This window comes from Opisthocomus hoazin, chromosome 2 (assembly GCF_030867145.1).
Source record: "Opisthocomus hoazin isolate bOpiHoa1 chromosome 2, bOpiHoa1.hap1, whole genome shotgun sequence".
In the NCBI taxonomy this organism is placed as follows: Eukaryota; Metazoa; Chordata; class Aves; order Opisthocomiformes; family Opisthocomidae; genus Opisthocomus; species Opisthocomus hoazin.
The window spans coordinates 17,304,824-17,319,544 of NC_134415.1; the positions used below are offsets into that span (position 1 = coordinate 17,304,824).

The 14,721-nt window shown below is 49.3% G+C and overlaps 1 long non-coding RNA gene across 2 annotated transcripts in view; it reads right to left on the reverse strand.

Annotated features, from left to right (window-relative positions):
* The window catches only part of LOC142360455 (uncharacterized), a 64,940-nt gene extending 52,553 nt beyond the window's left edge, over positions 1 to 12,387 (reverse strand). For both annotated transcript variants that reach the window (XR_012763065.1, XR_012763066.1), the window contains exons 1-2: positions 12,283 to 12,387; positions 1,691 to 1,864 (exon numbers count right to left, since the gene is read on the reverse strand). This is a non-coding gene — a long non-coding RNA (uncharacterized LOC142360455). The remainder of the gene's footprint in view (positions 1 to 1,690; positions 1,865 to 12,282) is intronic.
* Between the last annotated feature and the right edge of the window lie 2,334 nt (positions 12,388 to 14,721).

A 14,721-nucleotide genomic window follows, 5' to 3' on the forward strand; every position in this document is an offset into this window, starting at 1 on the left:
CTGCACTCAGCTGTCCCTCCCTCATACACCTGCCACCACCATCATCATTTCTGCCATCCCACGCTCATCCCATCACCTCCCTACTTGTCCTCTCTTGAGGTATTTATCTGTCTCTTCCCATGACCCCACAAGCTATGCCCAGCCCCTCCACACCTTGAGAAGACACAACCATGTTTGTGTTTCCCTTGCCTGTCCTGTATGGTGCATTTGTTCTCTCAGCCCATTCACCACTTGTGTTTCACTCTCTATGAAAACGGGTGGTCTTTACACTTCTCATTCAGGGCTGTGAGAGAAAGTCTGAGCTCTGCTCCAGCTCAGTCTGGTCTCTAGTAGCAATGTGTCATCCTAGAGCCGAGGCTTCCCCTCTGCTCTGGAGCAGACAGCTTCTCTTGCAGCCCAGATGGAAGACCCCCAGGATACCCAAGGACAAAGCACCAACATGTCAAAAACCTGGAGTGACCATGCAATGCAGACACGCTCAGGTGCCCTCCAAGAGCTGGTCTTTAAGCATTGCTCCCAGCCCTCAAAGGTCTCGCTCCCGATATTGGTAGGAAGTCACCCTGCTTATACATGGGAGGCTGGTGGAAATACTTGGCATGCACTTCAACTGTTGATAAGGCTGGACTATCTGCCAATACACATTGTGCCTCTCCCTCTGTCTGGCCTGGAGTGGTCTACAGTTCTCACCACCATCGCATGTCAACACTTGTGCCTTCTGGCTCCTTCCCCTTGCCTCACGCTTTGTACATCTTAGATTAGAGCTCCTTGGCACAGGGGTTGCCCAGGACCCCGATGCCCAGGTCCTGCAATATCTGGCTCCTTTGGGAACCGAACCATGGAGAATATCACAGAGGCACAGAGTATCTCTTGCCACTGCATTCAGAAATGTGGCTTCACTTGCAGAAGTGTACATCTAACCCTTGTGCTGGGCAGAGGGAGATAATGGGTGTCCTTCCTTTCGCTACTGCAGGTTCGAAGGTGACAGAGAGCCACCCTAATCCTAATTAGGGACTACAGAGATGACACTTCATCGGGGAACAAGTTTTATTTATGAGCCAGATTAGGAGGTATTAATTGCTTTCTCTCCTGGTTTCTGCTCAGAAAGGTACAGTAATCACAGGAACATTTTTGACATTGTTGACATAGCTTCCCAGCCCTCCTGCTGAGAAACAGGGACTCTTGCATACTTCAAAAGGGCTTAAAGGCTCGGGTTGTGCCACCACAGTAGTAGTGCCGATCTAGGACTGGGGTGGGGGGAATTTGCATTAGAAGGATTAAATACCAGGGCTATTGTGGAATTTTAAACTGATGTTTTCCGGCTGACCACAGGCCCAGAGCTTGTGTGTGGCATGTTTGAGCCTCAAAAGTGCTCTTGATCCTCTGATCTTTTATTTCATAATATTTTTTCCCCACTCCCTCCACTCAAATGTATTATTCTTTTCTTTTGGCTGCCGAGCAGACACATATTAGCAAAAGGAACATGTTGGGTTGACAGGACCGAGAGCAGTCTGAAGCTCAGGAAACCTTTTTTTTGCCTGTATTGCAAACACCGAGTGTCTGGATTACTCTTATAGTGCTGGGGCCTGGAACAATAACAAAGTTGAAACATACTCCATGCTGACCCAAGTGCCCCACAAAATTTTACCACAGTCCTGCACAAACACCATGGTATGTTCTGACATCAGATTACCTTCTGAGATGTGTCTCTTGCTTCTGGTTGATATAAAATCCTCCTGGCTTTCATAGCATGATACTAAATGAGACGTTTCTTGCAGCTACATCCACATAATGGGGTTTCCACTGAGACAATCCGTTTCCAAAACATCAGTCCATGATATTCCTGGCACTTCTCAAGCACCTCGCTCTGCAGGAAGAGATTGATCCTGTGAGGATGATCAGCCTCTCACACAACTGAATCAGTCATGCTCCTGTGCCAACCTGCCATCCTGTGTCGTTAGACACAGGCTCGGGCTGCACACAGATTTCCTGCTGCGGTAGCAAATGGCTTCTTATTAGGTCCTGCAACTGACTCTGGGTTAGGTCTCAGAGCAGCCCCCCCCTGGCATGGCATCACGTAAGAAAAACATGGTTCTTGGCAGCGAAAGATGTCTGGGGTTGGCGTTTGTTCTGGTGTGTTGTTTTTTTTTTTGCTCTGCACAAAGGTGAATACCCAACCTTCCAACATTAGCCTTGCCACGTGCAACATCCCACAGTCGTGCGAGACTTGCCTTGGCTTGTCTTTGAGGCAGACATTGGAAGCTGGAAACAGCTAGTCTTGGCCTTTAGCACACAGTATTGTGGTTCAGTGTCTGACCAGGGTCTGGGAAGGAGGCACATGCCCCTGCAGGCTGGGAGCACTGAGGGAGTCCCACCACTGCTCCCCCCACGTTACAACATCCCTCTACGGGGGGGCTGTGACAGCTCCATGAAAGCAGGGGCCCACAGCCTGCTCTCAGCTCTCCCTTAAATCTGGCTGCCTCCCCAGTGCACAGCCCTGTGGTGTACAGGGCACAGGCACCCTCTGTAAGCAGAACCAGTCTCTTTCCACTACAACGTGGCCCTTTATGCCCGAAGGCCCCAGTCAGTGCCAGCTAACATTGCTGAGGAGCTAATACACAAATATATCTGTTCCTGTTCTTTCTGAAATCACTCTTGCTGGTGTTTCTAATAGTTATCATAATTCAGCAAGGACTTGGCAACTCATTAAAGCTAGCATTTTCCCTTAGTCTGATGCAGCAAAGTAATAAAGAGCAACCACTGAAGATCTTGGACCAGTTACACAATGCGGCAGCAAGGGGAGTTCACCTTTCTCCCTGCAACCGTGACTCAGCTTTGCAGCCTGTCGCCTGCAGGGTAGTTTCCCCAGAGTGATGGCTGTACCGCAGCCAGATATCCCTCTACCACACCTCCTCACACATCCCAGGATGACTCCTCTGTGGGAAGCTAAGTGCTGTCATGGAAGCAGTAGTAGCTAGAGGCTTCAAGAGCAGGTATGCTCTCGGGTGCATTTGACAGAGGCCTGTTAATTATCTATACAGCACGAGAGGTGTACTTGATGTTCGACAAACAGCAAGCAAGATGGACCTCTTTCCCCAAGGAGCTTTCCATGCAGATTATGCAGACACCATCAGGCAAGGCAGGATCGGGCATGACAGGAGGAGCCAACCATGTCACGGAGGAGGATAGTGATGAAAGGAGAGACAAAAGGTGCAAGCCACTTAGAGGAATTGGAAGGAGATTATTTGATGAAGGGAAGAGAAATTATTTTCCATTCACGCAAAAAACAAAACAGAAAGAGGCAGCAGGGATGTGAGGAATACCAGAGAGTAATGAGTAGACATACCAGCTTGGGGCTTAAAACCAGCACTGTTCCCACCCTGGCCACTGTATCTTGCTTGTGCAATAAGGCTGTAGGAAGCTGGGAGTAAGCAATCCTAGAGATGGACTAGAAGGGGCTGCCACGAGTTGGCCTTTTGCAATATGCACTGACGTGCAGCGCTTTCTGGACGTGCAGCACGAAAGGATAAGATGGAGCTGGGGGAGCACAGGCATGGCAAGATCTGTGCTGGGCTGCCTGTAGAGAGCTATATGGTCCTGTATACCTGGGACCACTTTGTCTCACAGTAGTGTTGATCAGACCCTTGTGCCATCCCTCCATCGTGGAAGGGGGGCAGGAAAGCACTAACGATACTACAAGGGGGGTATGAAGTCACCACTACCTCCTCACAGGAGACGCAGCGCATGATCCAGCCTGCTTTGCTCCTGTGGCTGCAAAATGTAAGGGAAAGAGCTGTTGACAGAAAGAGGTTCTTTAAATCAGTAGGCAACCCAATGGCTTTTTGATTCACAGTGCCCTGATTCAATACCCTGCTGGAACAAGGACAAGTCTCCATTTGATGGTGTACTTTGTCGGACGCCTTTTTGGAACCCTGCACTGGCCACATCAGACCATGCAATTTCTCTTCTCCTTGCCAGGATGCACTTACACGTTGGCTGCCTTAACAGTTGAGGTGGCACTTTTATTTTAAGCACTTCTTTTCATTGGCTTCTGCAACCTTCTGAACCTATTTGGAGTTGTTTTTTTCCCCCCTGGGCTGAAATTTCTCACGCTTACGCACAGCCCTGGGTGATGAAAGTTTGATGATAATCTGCTGTTGCCAGTGTCTCAACTCAACAAAGTGGTGATTTTGGGCTGGAACAACTGGAACTCTCTGCTACACTGATTGGAGGAGGCACGGAACAAATTTCACCTCCTCATTTACTCCACACACTCTAATTTGCGTATTCCTGGGTGTCTCTTCACCACTGCCTCAGCTCCCAGGAAGCGCCCAGAGTCCAGAACACCCTCCTTGCTTCCGTCCATGCTACCTGCTGATCCCACATTCATGAGGTCCTGCTATGTGGCTTAACCATGCCGGTCACTTTATTTAAGAGACATTAGTAAATGGATTGGTATTATTGATCAGAAGCAAAATCAAACAGAGCCCACAGGCTTAGCAAGCCAAGTCATTCCAGGGTAACACTGCTTTTCATTAACTTTTTTTTCCTTTGGTACAAACCTTGCTAACATATAGCCCCTGATTTTGCAGAGTGCCCATCTTTTTCCCAGTGTGCCCCTCCTGACTTCTAACGCACAGTACACAGAGCTTTCAAATCCCATAGGACAAATGGGCCTATTCACAGAATTAGGTGCTGCGCAGTGCGGTTTCCAGAGCTAGCCTGACCGCAGCACAAGATCTGGGTCTCTTGAGCTCAACTGGCCTCCTCTGGGTGTGGAGAAGTGAGCTACCTCTGTGTGGGTTATTATGGCTCTCCTGCTCTCCTTTGCTCCTTTTTCTTTAGGGTCCCTTTGCCTTTTCCACTCTCCTACACATGCTAGTGCCAGGAGACCCCTTCATCAACACCTTCCCCTCCCTGCAGCTAAGTCCTTGGCAACATGATCCCAGCTAGGTACTTCATCTCTGTACCCCACCGGTAGCTCAAGATCAGTCAAGGGTGACATCTGAGCCCACACCCTACCTTACACGGCCCCTGTGTGCCCTGCAACTGTTGGAAAGAGCCCTGCTGGAGAGCTCCATGAAAGGCAACACCAGGCAGCGGCAGAGGACTTTTCATCTCATTTCACCCTGTGAAGAGCCCAGCTGAGCAGATACCTCAACCCGAATGTCTGTGAAGGGAGGGAGGAAGAGATCAAAAGTCTTGAATCCCTTGAAAGTCACGAAATACTCTGAAAGCAAAAGCCAAATGCTAAGGTGGCATGGCAGCGAAAAGTACCCAAAACCAGGCTAAAGTCAGAAGGCAGCCAAGAGCACATCTATGCTCCCCTGAACCCCTCTTGGCACCCTCCACCACCTGAAGCACCCATTGCAGGGCCTGCTGGGAAGCAAGCCGGTTTTGCAAAGGGCAGGCTATTAACTTTGAATCAAAAGGAGCATTCAGGCAGCCAGCAGCAGGTCTGGCGGGAGGGAGGGCTGGGGGGAGCGCGGTGCCCCGTCCTCCCCTGCTATTCGAGGCCAGCCGGTTCAGCTGGGGAAGGGGGGAATAAAACGTCTCCAGTGTCGGCTGGTGAGACTTGCTTTCCCTTTATAGCAGCCCTGACGGATGAGTGAGAGACACCGCCGGGAGAGCTGAGATAGAGGGACGAGGGGGGGCCAAGTGCTGGCCTGCAAAGTCAATAGTAACGTAACACCCCGCTGACATTTTTGGTTGGCAACAGGATAGATATTTAAATCATAACCTTCTCTCTCCCATACCCCTCCTCCCCACCAAAAATAAATAAATAAACCCAGCAGCCCCTGTTTTGGCCTGCCAAGAACTTGGAGCATTTGCTGTGTGCTCCCCGAGCCTCATGTCGGGCACCATCAGCTGAGTCTTTCTTGACATCAGGGATGCTCGGCACCCTCCAGCTTTTGGAGGGGTGATGAGGACCAGGTGTTGGCCCTGGCAGCTGGCTGGGACCCGAGCGTGTGTCCCTGGGTTGCTGTGCAACCGGAGGCACAAGGGACAGCGCGGCGGTGCATACGTGCTGTTTCACCCATGCGGCAGCCAGCTCATACCAGCCTCTCTGACTCCTGGCACGGCACGCACGGCCGCCAGCTGGGCTGGTCGCCTGTGAGCAGAGAGCGGGAGGAGAGGGTGGGAGTTTGGGAAGAAAGTGGGGAAGATGGGGAGGGAGGAGAAAAAAAAAAGGCCTTTTTGAGTCTCAAGCAGTGCCCCTAAAGAACAGCCAGGATCTGACAGCAAAGACTTATCCAGTTCAAATTGATTCCTGAAAACAGGGGTGAGTCCCACAACCTGCCTGCTCTCTGCAGGTTACGAGGCCATTGCCCCTCATTCCTTCAAGCCTGAAATCTTCTTTTTATAAACTTGTTCAGACCCTGGAGGGCATGGAGATCATTGCAGATCCTTCTCCTGTTCGGTGGGAATTTCTCCAGATCCCCCAGACCTCATGTTCTGTCCCCCACCCCACTGCAGAGAACAGAGGATGAGCTCCAGCATCTGCATTTCTCCCTTTCTCTTGAAGGGGTGCCTTCTCCTCGCACATGGTACTGCAAGACAGCTCTTTCCCCAAGGTGGTGGTGGGGGGGTCTCTATAAGACTTTACAGCTCTGGTTTCTGTTTGCACCCTCTGTCCACAGGTCCTAATCCACAAAGCAATGAATTCAGAGGTAAAACATCCATCAGCTGCAAGAACCATTGAATATGCCTGATATCAATTAGGATCTAATTTGTCTAGTCTTATTATTCACATATGAATCCTGCGACTGAGACTCCCAGCAGTAAACGGGAATTTTTATCCCTCCCTGCACCTGGGTTTCAGTGTTTCTGACCAAACTATATAGCCTGGCTTGCAGTTCCATGGCTGTAGCCCCTGCCTGCCGCCACTGGGCTGGATGTAGCAGAGAAAAGCTCTGTCTTTGGGAAGGGGGAAGCAGGAAGAGGGGAGTTAGTTCGGAAGAGCACATGAGAGCTGTGAGTGAACGCACAGTGGAGATTTATCCCCAGAGACTTTCCAATGGGATGATCTCCAGGTGAGCAGCAGCGACAAGGTGCTAACAGAGATGTCAGCAAGGAACCTTTGCTAACATCTGTGACAAGACCTGTATGCTTTCACAGCTCTGGCAGGGACTGAGGTACTCCCCATCAGCCCACTTTCCCTTGGTGTGTGCAGGATGTTAGTTTGAAAAGCTTAGAAGACAAAAAAGGGAGGTGCACGCAAAGAACTGAGTAGTGCCCAATATCACTATGAGATCAGCTCCCCTCAGTCTCCTTTCCAGATCGACATGGCTGATGGGGAGCTCAGGGCAGGACTGCAAGTCCAAGATCCTTTCAATTAGGGCTGTAGTCCAAAAAATGCCTGAAGATCAACCTGCTGTCAAATGCTGGTGCTGACTGTGGACACTAGGACTAGGGCTGCTGCTTTTGAGTAGCTGAGAGCTGGATTCTGTCCTATTCCCTCCCTTACAGTGCAGCAGCAGGAGAGCTGCTTAGTGCAGCCCAGCCTTCCAAATGTTGGTGCCTGAGTGTAGATTTCAAAATACGTGTGGAGCAGCCCTTGTCAGAAGCTGAGTGCATCTGGATGAATAGCGTCAGATGCCTTGAGAGCTATTGAAAATGTATTCCAGCTGCCTAACTCTTGGTTTTGGACCCAAATTTGAGGTGAGGAGGACGGAAAAGCTTGGTTTCACTTGTTAGCAAGTCCTCCAGTTCATACCTAGTGGAGAAATGGGACTAGCAAAATTTAGGATGTCTACAGCAGAAGACAATAGAGACAGAAAATTGTTCTATTAACAGATTTCCATCCATTCTTTTTGTAAGCCCATAAATAAATATCTCTCTAAATTGGCTGTCTGTTTTTCTTCTTCCTGAAAATGTTCCTCCTATTATTTTTACCTCATCCCTTGGCTCTCTTTGTAATCCCTCTAGTATGTTCTTTTCTTCAAGGAAAGCTAGTCTGAACTGAAGAAAAGTCATACTCCATGGCCACATGGTAAGACATTCAAGACACCTTTGTTAGGGCCTAGATTACAGTGGGTTGTGGGATGGAGTTACGGGTTGTGGCACTGACTGGAAGCAGTGGCTCTGAGAGGAGGTAGACTATGGGTGTTCAGGGCCATACCCAGATGCGTGCCACTCCCAGATCAGCTAACGATCCCCACTGTTCACATCAGAGAGAGCCTCTTACTCCCTGTGTTTTACTAGGCCAAGCACCAGATATCAGCGTTGGCTTTACGAACTAGAATCAGCTCAGGATCTTTGTCTTCATATTCCAAAAAAAGTTCCACCCTTGCTTCCCTCCTTCCAGCTCCCCCCCTGTAAACAACACCTCCCCAAGGCTAGCTCCCAAGGTGGTGGTGGTGACAGGGGCATCCCAGACATCTGGAGACGACCTGCTTGAGGGGAGAGGTTTGAATACAAGCTTTCCCATGGGAACCCAGGAGACGTGAGCAGAGGCACCACCCACCACCCAGCCTGTCTAGGAACCAGACTGCTTCTTTCAAGTCCCTTCTGCTTCCATAAACTGAGCTGAGCGAATGTTGCCCAAGGACCCCAGTGGGCTGGCTCTTACAAGGCACCATCATGATGTTCTCCAGGCATGTCTCTTCAACAGAAAAGTATCATTTTGCCTAAACAAGATGAAATGAGTTTGTACGTCCTAGGACTCTTAACCGTCTCGGTCCTGGCTGGTCAATGTACCAACAGATACATGTGTTTGAACTCTTTACAGAGAGATTCACTGGCAGAGAGGAGAGGTCTTCAGGGCAGAGAACCCTTGTGGGGGTCCACAGTGGCATTCTGAACTTCATATTTTCTGAGTTATTCTCATGTGAACACACTCCCCGAGGAGAAAGTGACACAAAATCAATTGCACAGATCGATACCTGTACTGATGAATTTCCTGGTGATAGGCCAGATGGCTAATTGACAGTAAACAAAGTCTGAACAAAGTCTGGGCAAAGCAAGAGGTTCCAGATGGGAACCAGAAATTCAGAGCTCATCAGAGCCATCTCTATGCACACATTACAGGCACCAACCAAACACTAATAAATGATTAACAGGGGTATTGTGCGTTAGCCTCAAGCTTTTGGTTCCCTCACATTACTTACGGAGAATTTCAAAAAAAGGCAGATGATAGGGAATTCTTCTGCATTTGGAGACATTAATTACACATTCAGCTCTCTGTGGATCTCATGCAACCCTGAGAACCCTGTTTTACCCCTCCCCGAGTGCCTCAGACCACAGATCAGCCTTCAGTTGAAGGCTGTTCAAAGGCAGTTCCCTTCAGAGTCCAAAAGTCTTCAGCATCCAACTCTTCCCTGAGGCCCTACAGAGTAGTGCAGCAACCCCTTTCTTCCTTCTGTGAATTGAATGATCCTTATCTTCAGAGTCCTCAGTTCTTCATACAATGAGAAAGAGAGATGAGACGTGGGGTGGAAGCTTTTGCTTATAACAAAGAGCTGAAACAAGGAAACCACTTGGGCTTATTGCATTCTTCAAACGCTTCTCCTGCATTTCCACTTTCCCTTCAATTCCTGTATCTTTCACCTGTGGGTAATGTGGACATCCACCTGCCACTTCCATTTTCCATGCCAGTGGTGCTACAGCACCACAATATTATAGATATTCTTTCTTTCTTGAGTGCTGCCCACTCTTTCCCACAGTGCAGTCACACTGTGAGGCCTGTAACAGACTGAAGGGGAGGAAGGTTCATCCCTTGGAGAACCGCCATCTATTTTGTCAGGCAGCAACCTTAGCTTTCATTAATGGCTGGAAACTGATGGGACTCTGATATCCAGCTGTGTCCAGATATAGTACACATGGGCAGAAGTAGCTGGAGTTGCAATTGGTCTTGTCTCTTCTATTTCAGCTGCGGTCTTCATAGCCTCCCCCTTGAACACAGGCATCTAGATCTAGAGAAGACCAGTGGTCAGGCCCCCAGGAGCAAGAGTGAGGAGGGCACCTGAGGGGACTGTCCCCTGGGATCTCAGTGGAGCAGCCCTGCTCCAGACAGCTTCACTCTCATTTTCTGACCTTCAGTTTCCCAATTCAACAATCTTATTCATTATACAACAGCAGGATTAGACAGTGCCTGCTGGTTGGCACGCTCTGATGGGCATTAATACCTGTTGGCACAGAAGCAGGCACATGCCAGTACTCCTGTGTGCTAATGAAAAGGCACCATTTCCACTTCCATTTCAGCACACACTGAGGTTTTCTGAGAGCCAGCATTGATCTTTGTGTCCAGGAGAACATGTGCTACCTTCAGTCCTGTCTTGCAGCTCCAGGAGTCCTGTGTTTATGGCAATGGCTACCATCAGAGAACTGGATGAGGCTAAACTGGACCCCTACTGAATCATTGTAGGGCCAGGGCTTGTCAGCACTGTGTCACACAATGGAAACTTCCAATGGCATGTTGCCTTCATCCGTGCTGGGGCTATCTTGGCATCCCTCAGGGAATGGAGTGAGGAGCTGCACCAAGACAGGCTGGATGGTGCAGCTGCTCACTGCTTATGGGTTCCCACTAGAAGGCTGGCTTTAACATTCCTCCCTCTGCCTTCCTCCAAGTTCTGCAAGAGCTGCTTTTTCAAAAAAGGCAGACCTTTTATTTTTTTCCCAAAAATCTGCAGACCTCTGGGAATTCCTCCATCACCTGGACTCCTTCTGGGAGCTCTGCCATCCTGTTGAACCATGGAGAAGCGATGGTGATGGAGAGCTGACAGAAGTGGGAGGAAGGAGAGGATGGATTTCCCTGGCACATTCATATATAGCCCTGCTGCAATGCCCCCACCCAGAGGAACTGGCCTCTGGGACTAAGGTCCCAGAGCAGTGAGTAAGGTTTGACTTGGAGGGAAGACAGATGGAAGGAGCTGTCATAGAAATGTTGAACAAGCTACAGAGAAGAGAGATCCTGAACTCCCAGTTCTACAACCCAACAGCAAGAATACATCCCAGAACGCCACATGTGACCTTATTGTCATCTTATCAGATTACCTTGAACTCACTGCCTCAGGGTGCTACGAGGCACAAGAGCTAAGCAAGATTTTTTTTTAAGAAGAAAGTAATGTACTGGAATAACAACTATTTAAAACATGTCAGATTTCCCCAAGAAAAATGTGCCTTCTTGCTTCTGATAAACAGGTCTCAAGGCTGTGGGGCCGAGAAGGAATTTGTCCCCAAGCTTGGTTAGTCCAGAACCAACCACTGCAGAGTATCTTGCAGGATTTCTCTGCAGGAATTGATAATAATCACATTTGGACTCATAACAGATGATGAAGGTATGGAGCCTTTAGGCTGATTCAGATGTCTGCTATGACCAGAATGGGCAGCATCTGTCCACCTGATCCATGAATATTTATGTTTCTGACATAGCTATAATGTATGGGAATATAAAAACCTTTGAAAGAGTGGGGTACTAAGTGCAGAAATGAGCCTGACAGGTACTAGCATGAAGGGATTCATATCCTGCAGGTGACAGATCTCACGTTGTATGGCAACCTGAATTTAAAGCAATGCTCCAAGACTGTTCGCAGAATCCTGGTGCTGCTGCAGTTCAGTGTGCCAGACAGCGGGTCATTTGAAGCTTTTGTGAGTAGGACCATCCACACACACATGCTTGGTGACGACCTCCCACCCCCAGGAAGTTTGAGGGCATGAACATTTGCTGCCCAGCTCTTGGGGTGTGGGAATTTTGTTTCATTTCTATGTATGCAGCTCTGCAATTCCAGCCCTGCAAACAATAGCTTGGCCACTCCAAAAGCAGCGAGCATGAAAGGGGTGTGACTGGAGCGGCTCTATTCCCAGAAGCCAGGCCAATTTTCTAATGGGAGTTCAACCAGCATCTCTACTGAGTGTCCAGGAAAGCGGTGTTGGCAGCCTCTCTGTAGATGGTTCCAGTTCAGGAGAAACTGCTGGTAGTTTTGGGACTGACAGCGTGGAGATCACAGCTGCATACAGCTAGCAGCACAACAAGCCCTCTTTCCCAGACACTCCTCCAGCCTGCTTGATCTTGACTTTTCATTCGCCGTATTGATTGTTCTTGGGTGTCAGCCCCTTTCACTCCCCTCTGCCTCAGCAGCCCGTCATTGCCAAACCACGCCACAGCTCTTCTCTGCCCAAACCTTTCTTTGCTTCCCTGTTCTTTCCCCCACAAAAGAATTCTTCTTTCTCCTCTGCTTGAGACACACACAATCCCTAGAAAACACCCTAATCTGAGTGTTTCCTAACAGAAGTACAGTGAATACAGGACATCATTTTGCTAAAACAAAAAGCCCTGCTACTAACCTGCATGAGACAAACATCCTCTCCTGTAAATTCTTTGGGACAGGCACTGTTGCATCCTACCTCTCAGAGAGATCCCCCAGCACAAAGCCTCTGTGTGCAGCCCAGTTGCAGTTAACAAACAGGAACTATGAACTGAGCTTGCAGGAGATGAAACAGTAAAACTGACCTTACTGGAATAAGTTCATTCCCCTTTGCAATTATCTGGTAACAGACTTCACCTCAGGCTGAATAAATATAGTAGTTCAGTTGCCAGAGCTCCAGTTACTATTTCATAAATGGTGCTCAGTTGTGACTTGGCCCGTCTTCAAACTGGGATGGGTAGGTCAGCTCCGATTTATTTGTTCTTTAAGTGAAAATTAGAGCTGGTACAACACCAGGATTGCAATGCCCATGTAGAGCACGATGTCTCTGTGACAGAGAACGTCACTTTGGGCCTTGAGCTGATAGCTGACTCCAGGCTCTGACACCAGCTCAGCAGGTGATCTTCAGAAAACCATCATTCTTCAGGTTTCAGTTTCCTGAAGGAAAAGGTGGGGCATCATAATGTAGTACCACAGAAGCCACAAGAGTTTCTTTCCCTTTCTTGCAGCCAGTGTAGTCTCATTTGTATCATTACATTTAGGGTCAGCCTCAGGTGGGATTTCTTTCAGTGGAGCACTTCCTTCCTAAAAGCACTGTCCTCAAGTGCGCATGAGCATTCCTTTGGTGGAGGGCACCATAGGCATCTGGCTACTAAGCAGTCCTCTGACGGAAAGAAGCTTTCCCTGCATAGTGCTATTTGGACCAGACAGGACAAGAAGTATAGAACTTGGCAGCAGAGGCCTAGGGATTATAAATATTACGTTTGAAAAATAAGTCAGGAATGAGCCTTCATACTTCTGTGGATATCTGTTCCTAAAACACAAGTCAACACCAGCACAAACATGGGGGTTTTAATCCTGTCTCCATTGAGATTCCAAAAAACAGTGACTAACAACACCTCTGCACAGCAGCATAAGTCCAGAGCCAGTGGGGACTGAGGACAGCTGAAGGAGGTATTGGTGGAACTAGGGTTGGAAAAGCTCTGAACCAACTGAGAGGTCCACTGCAGCTTGGGCAGGAGGCCAGATGACAGAGCTGTGAAAGGTGCGGGGCTGGAAGAATGGTGACCGTGTTCTGGATCTGGACAGAGCGGGAGCAGCAGCAGCAACAGAGCTGCATGTGAGGCTATGTGGACTGACATGGGAAGGGAGCAAACGCCACATGCATTGGCCTGCGGCCAGGCAGTGCTGCAATCACCCTCTCACCACTGTCAGCAGCTGGCAAGGCCACAAACTGAAAGACGAGGCAGCGCAGACGAGATTGCAAAACCCATCACAGATACATGCAAAGAGCATGGACACGTTAAGTCATTAAGGGAGTGAGATATTAAGGTGAGGCTTCACACGCCCAGGCTCCATGCAGCAGAGCCACCGCCCCATGGCAGTCCTCACCACGTACAAAATTGTGCTCATGTGTCGTTCAGCCCTGCTGAAGCTAATGCAAGGGTGCCATGGAGTATTTCTGCAGGCTTTGGAGCTACTTGCTGTTCAACAGCAACTCTGGGGAGAGCGGCAGCTCTGCAGTCTCTCTGTGAAAGGGTGCTTTGCATAGGACTGGCTGCTTGAGACTACCAGCACAGGAGGACAGGGCTGGTGTTCAGCCCCCAAGATGGGGAAGTGCATGTTCTGTCGGAGGGGTGGCCAGCCTTCCACTTCTGCAGGATGAAGAAATGAAACAGATTGTATGAAGGAGACACAAATGTTAAAAATGCTCTGTATAGTCCTGTCTGGAGACGTTCACTGTATACCATGGTGAGTGTATCACACCGCTTCTGGCGCAGCTGGCTATTTTGTTTTAAGCACGCTTATTGTTGATAAAAATACAGAGACACTGACACAATCTCGAATTATTAGACTCAAAATCTCCCACAGCTGGCAACACGAATCAAAAGCTTTGATGTACCAAGGATGCCTCAACACCAGCAGAGCTGCAGTTCCCTGGGCTACAGCATCCCACAGGACGTCTCGCCCATAATTGCCAATGAGCCTGCACAAAGTTCCAGCAAATGGGATCTGACGTAGCCCTGGAAAGGACAGCCACTGCACAGAGACAGCCACTGCTCGCCCATGGCCCCAGACACTGGCAATACCACCATCCTCGTGGGCCCCCGGGTCCTCTTGGCTGGCAGGGCATGAGCAGGGGACCATGCTGAGCATCAGGACTTGTGCACACAGGCCTGGCGCCATGGGCAGACACTGGGAGGCTTTGGAGGCCAACCTCAGAAACCATCATGACTATGTTTGGCTCTCAAGATGCCACTTATCTGACCCTTCCCTAGCCAGCTGGCTCCCAAGCCGGCTTCTTCTGCAGTTTCAATTTCTACCCACCACTGTTGAGAGCAGCCTGGGTCCAGACACT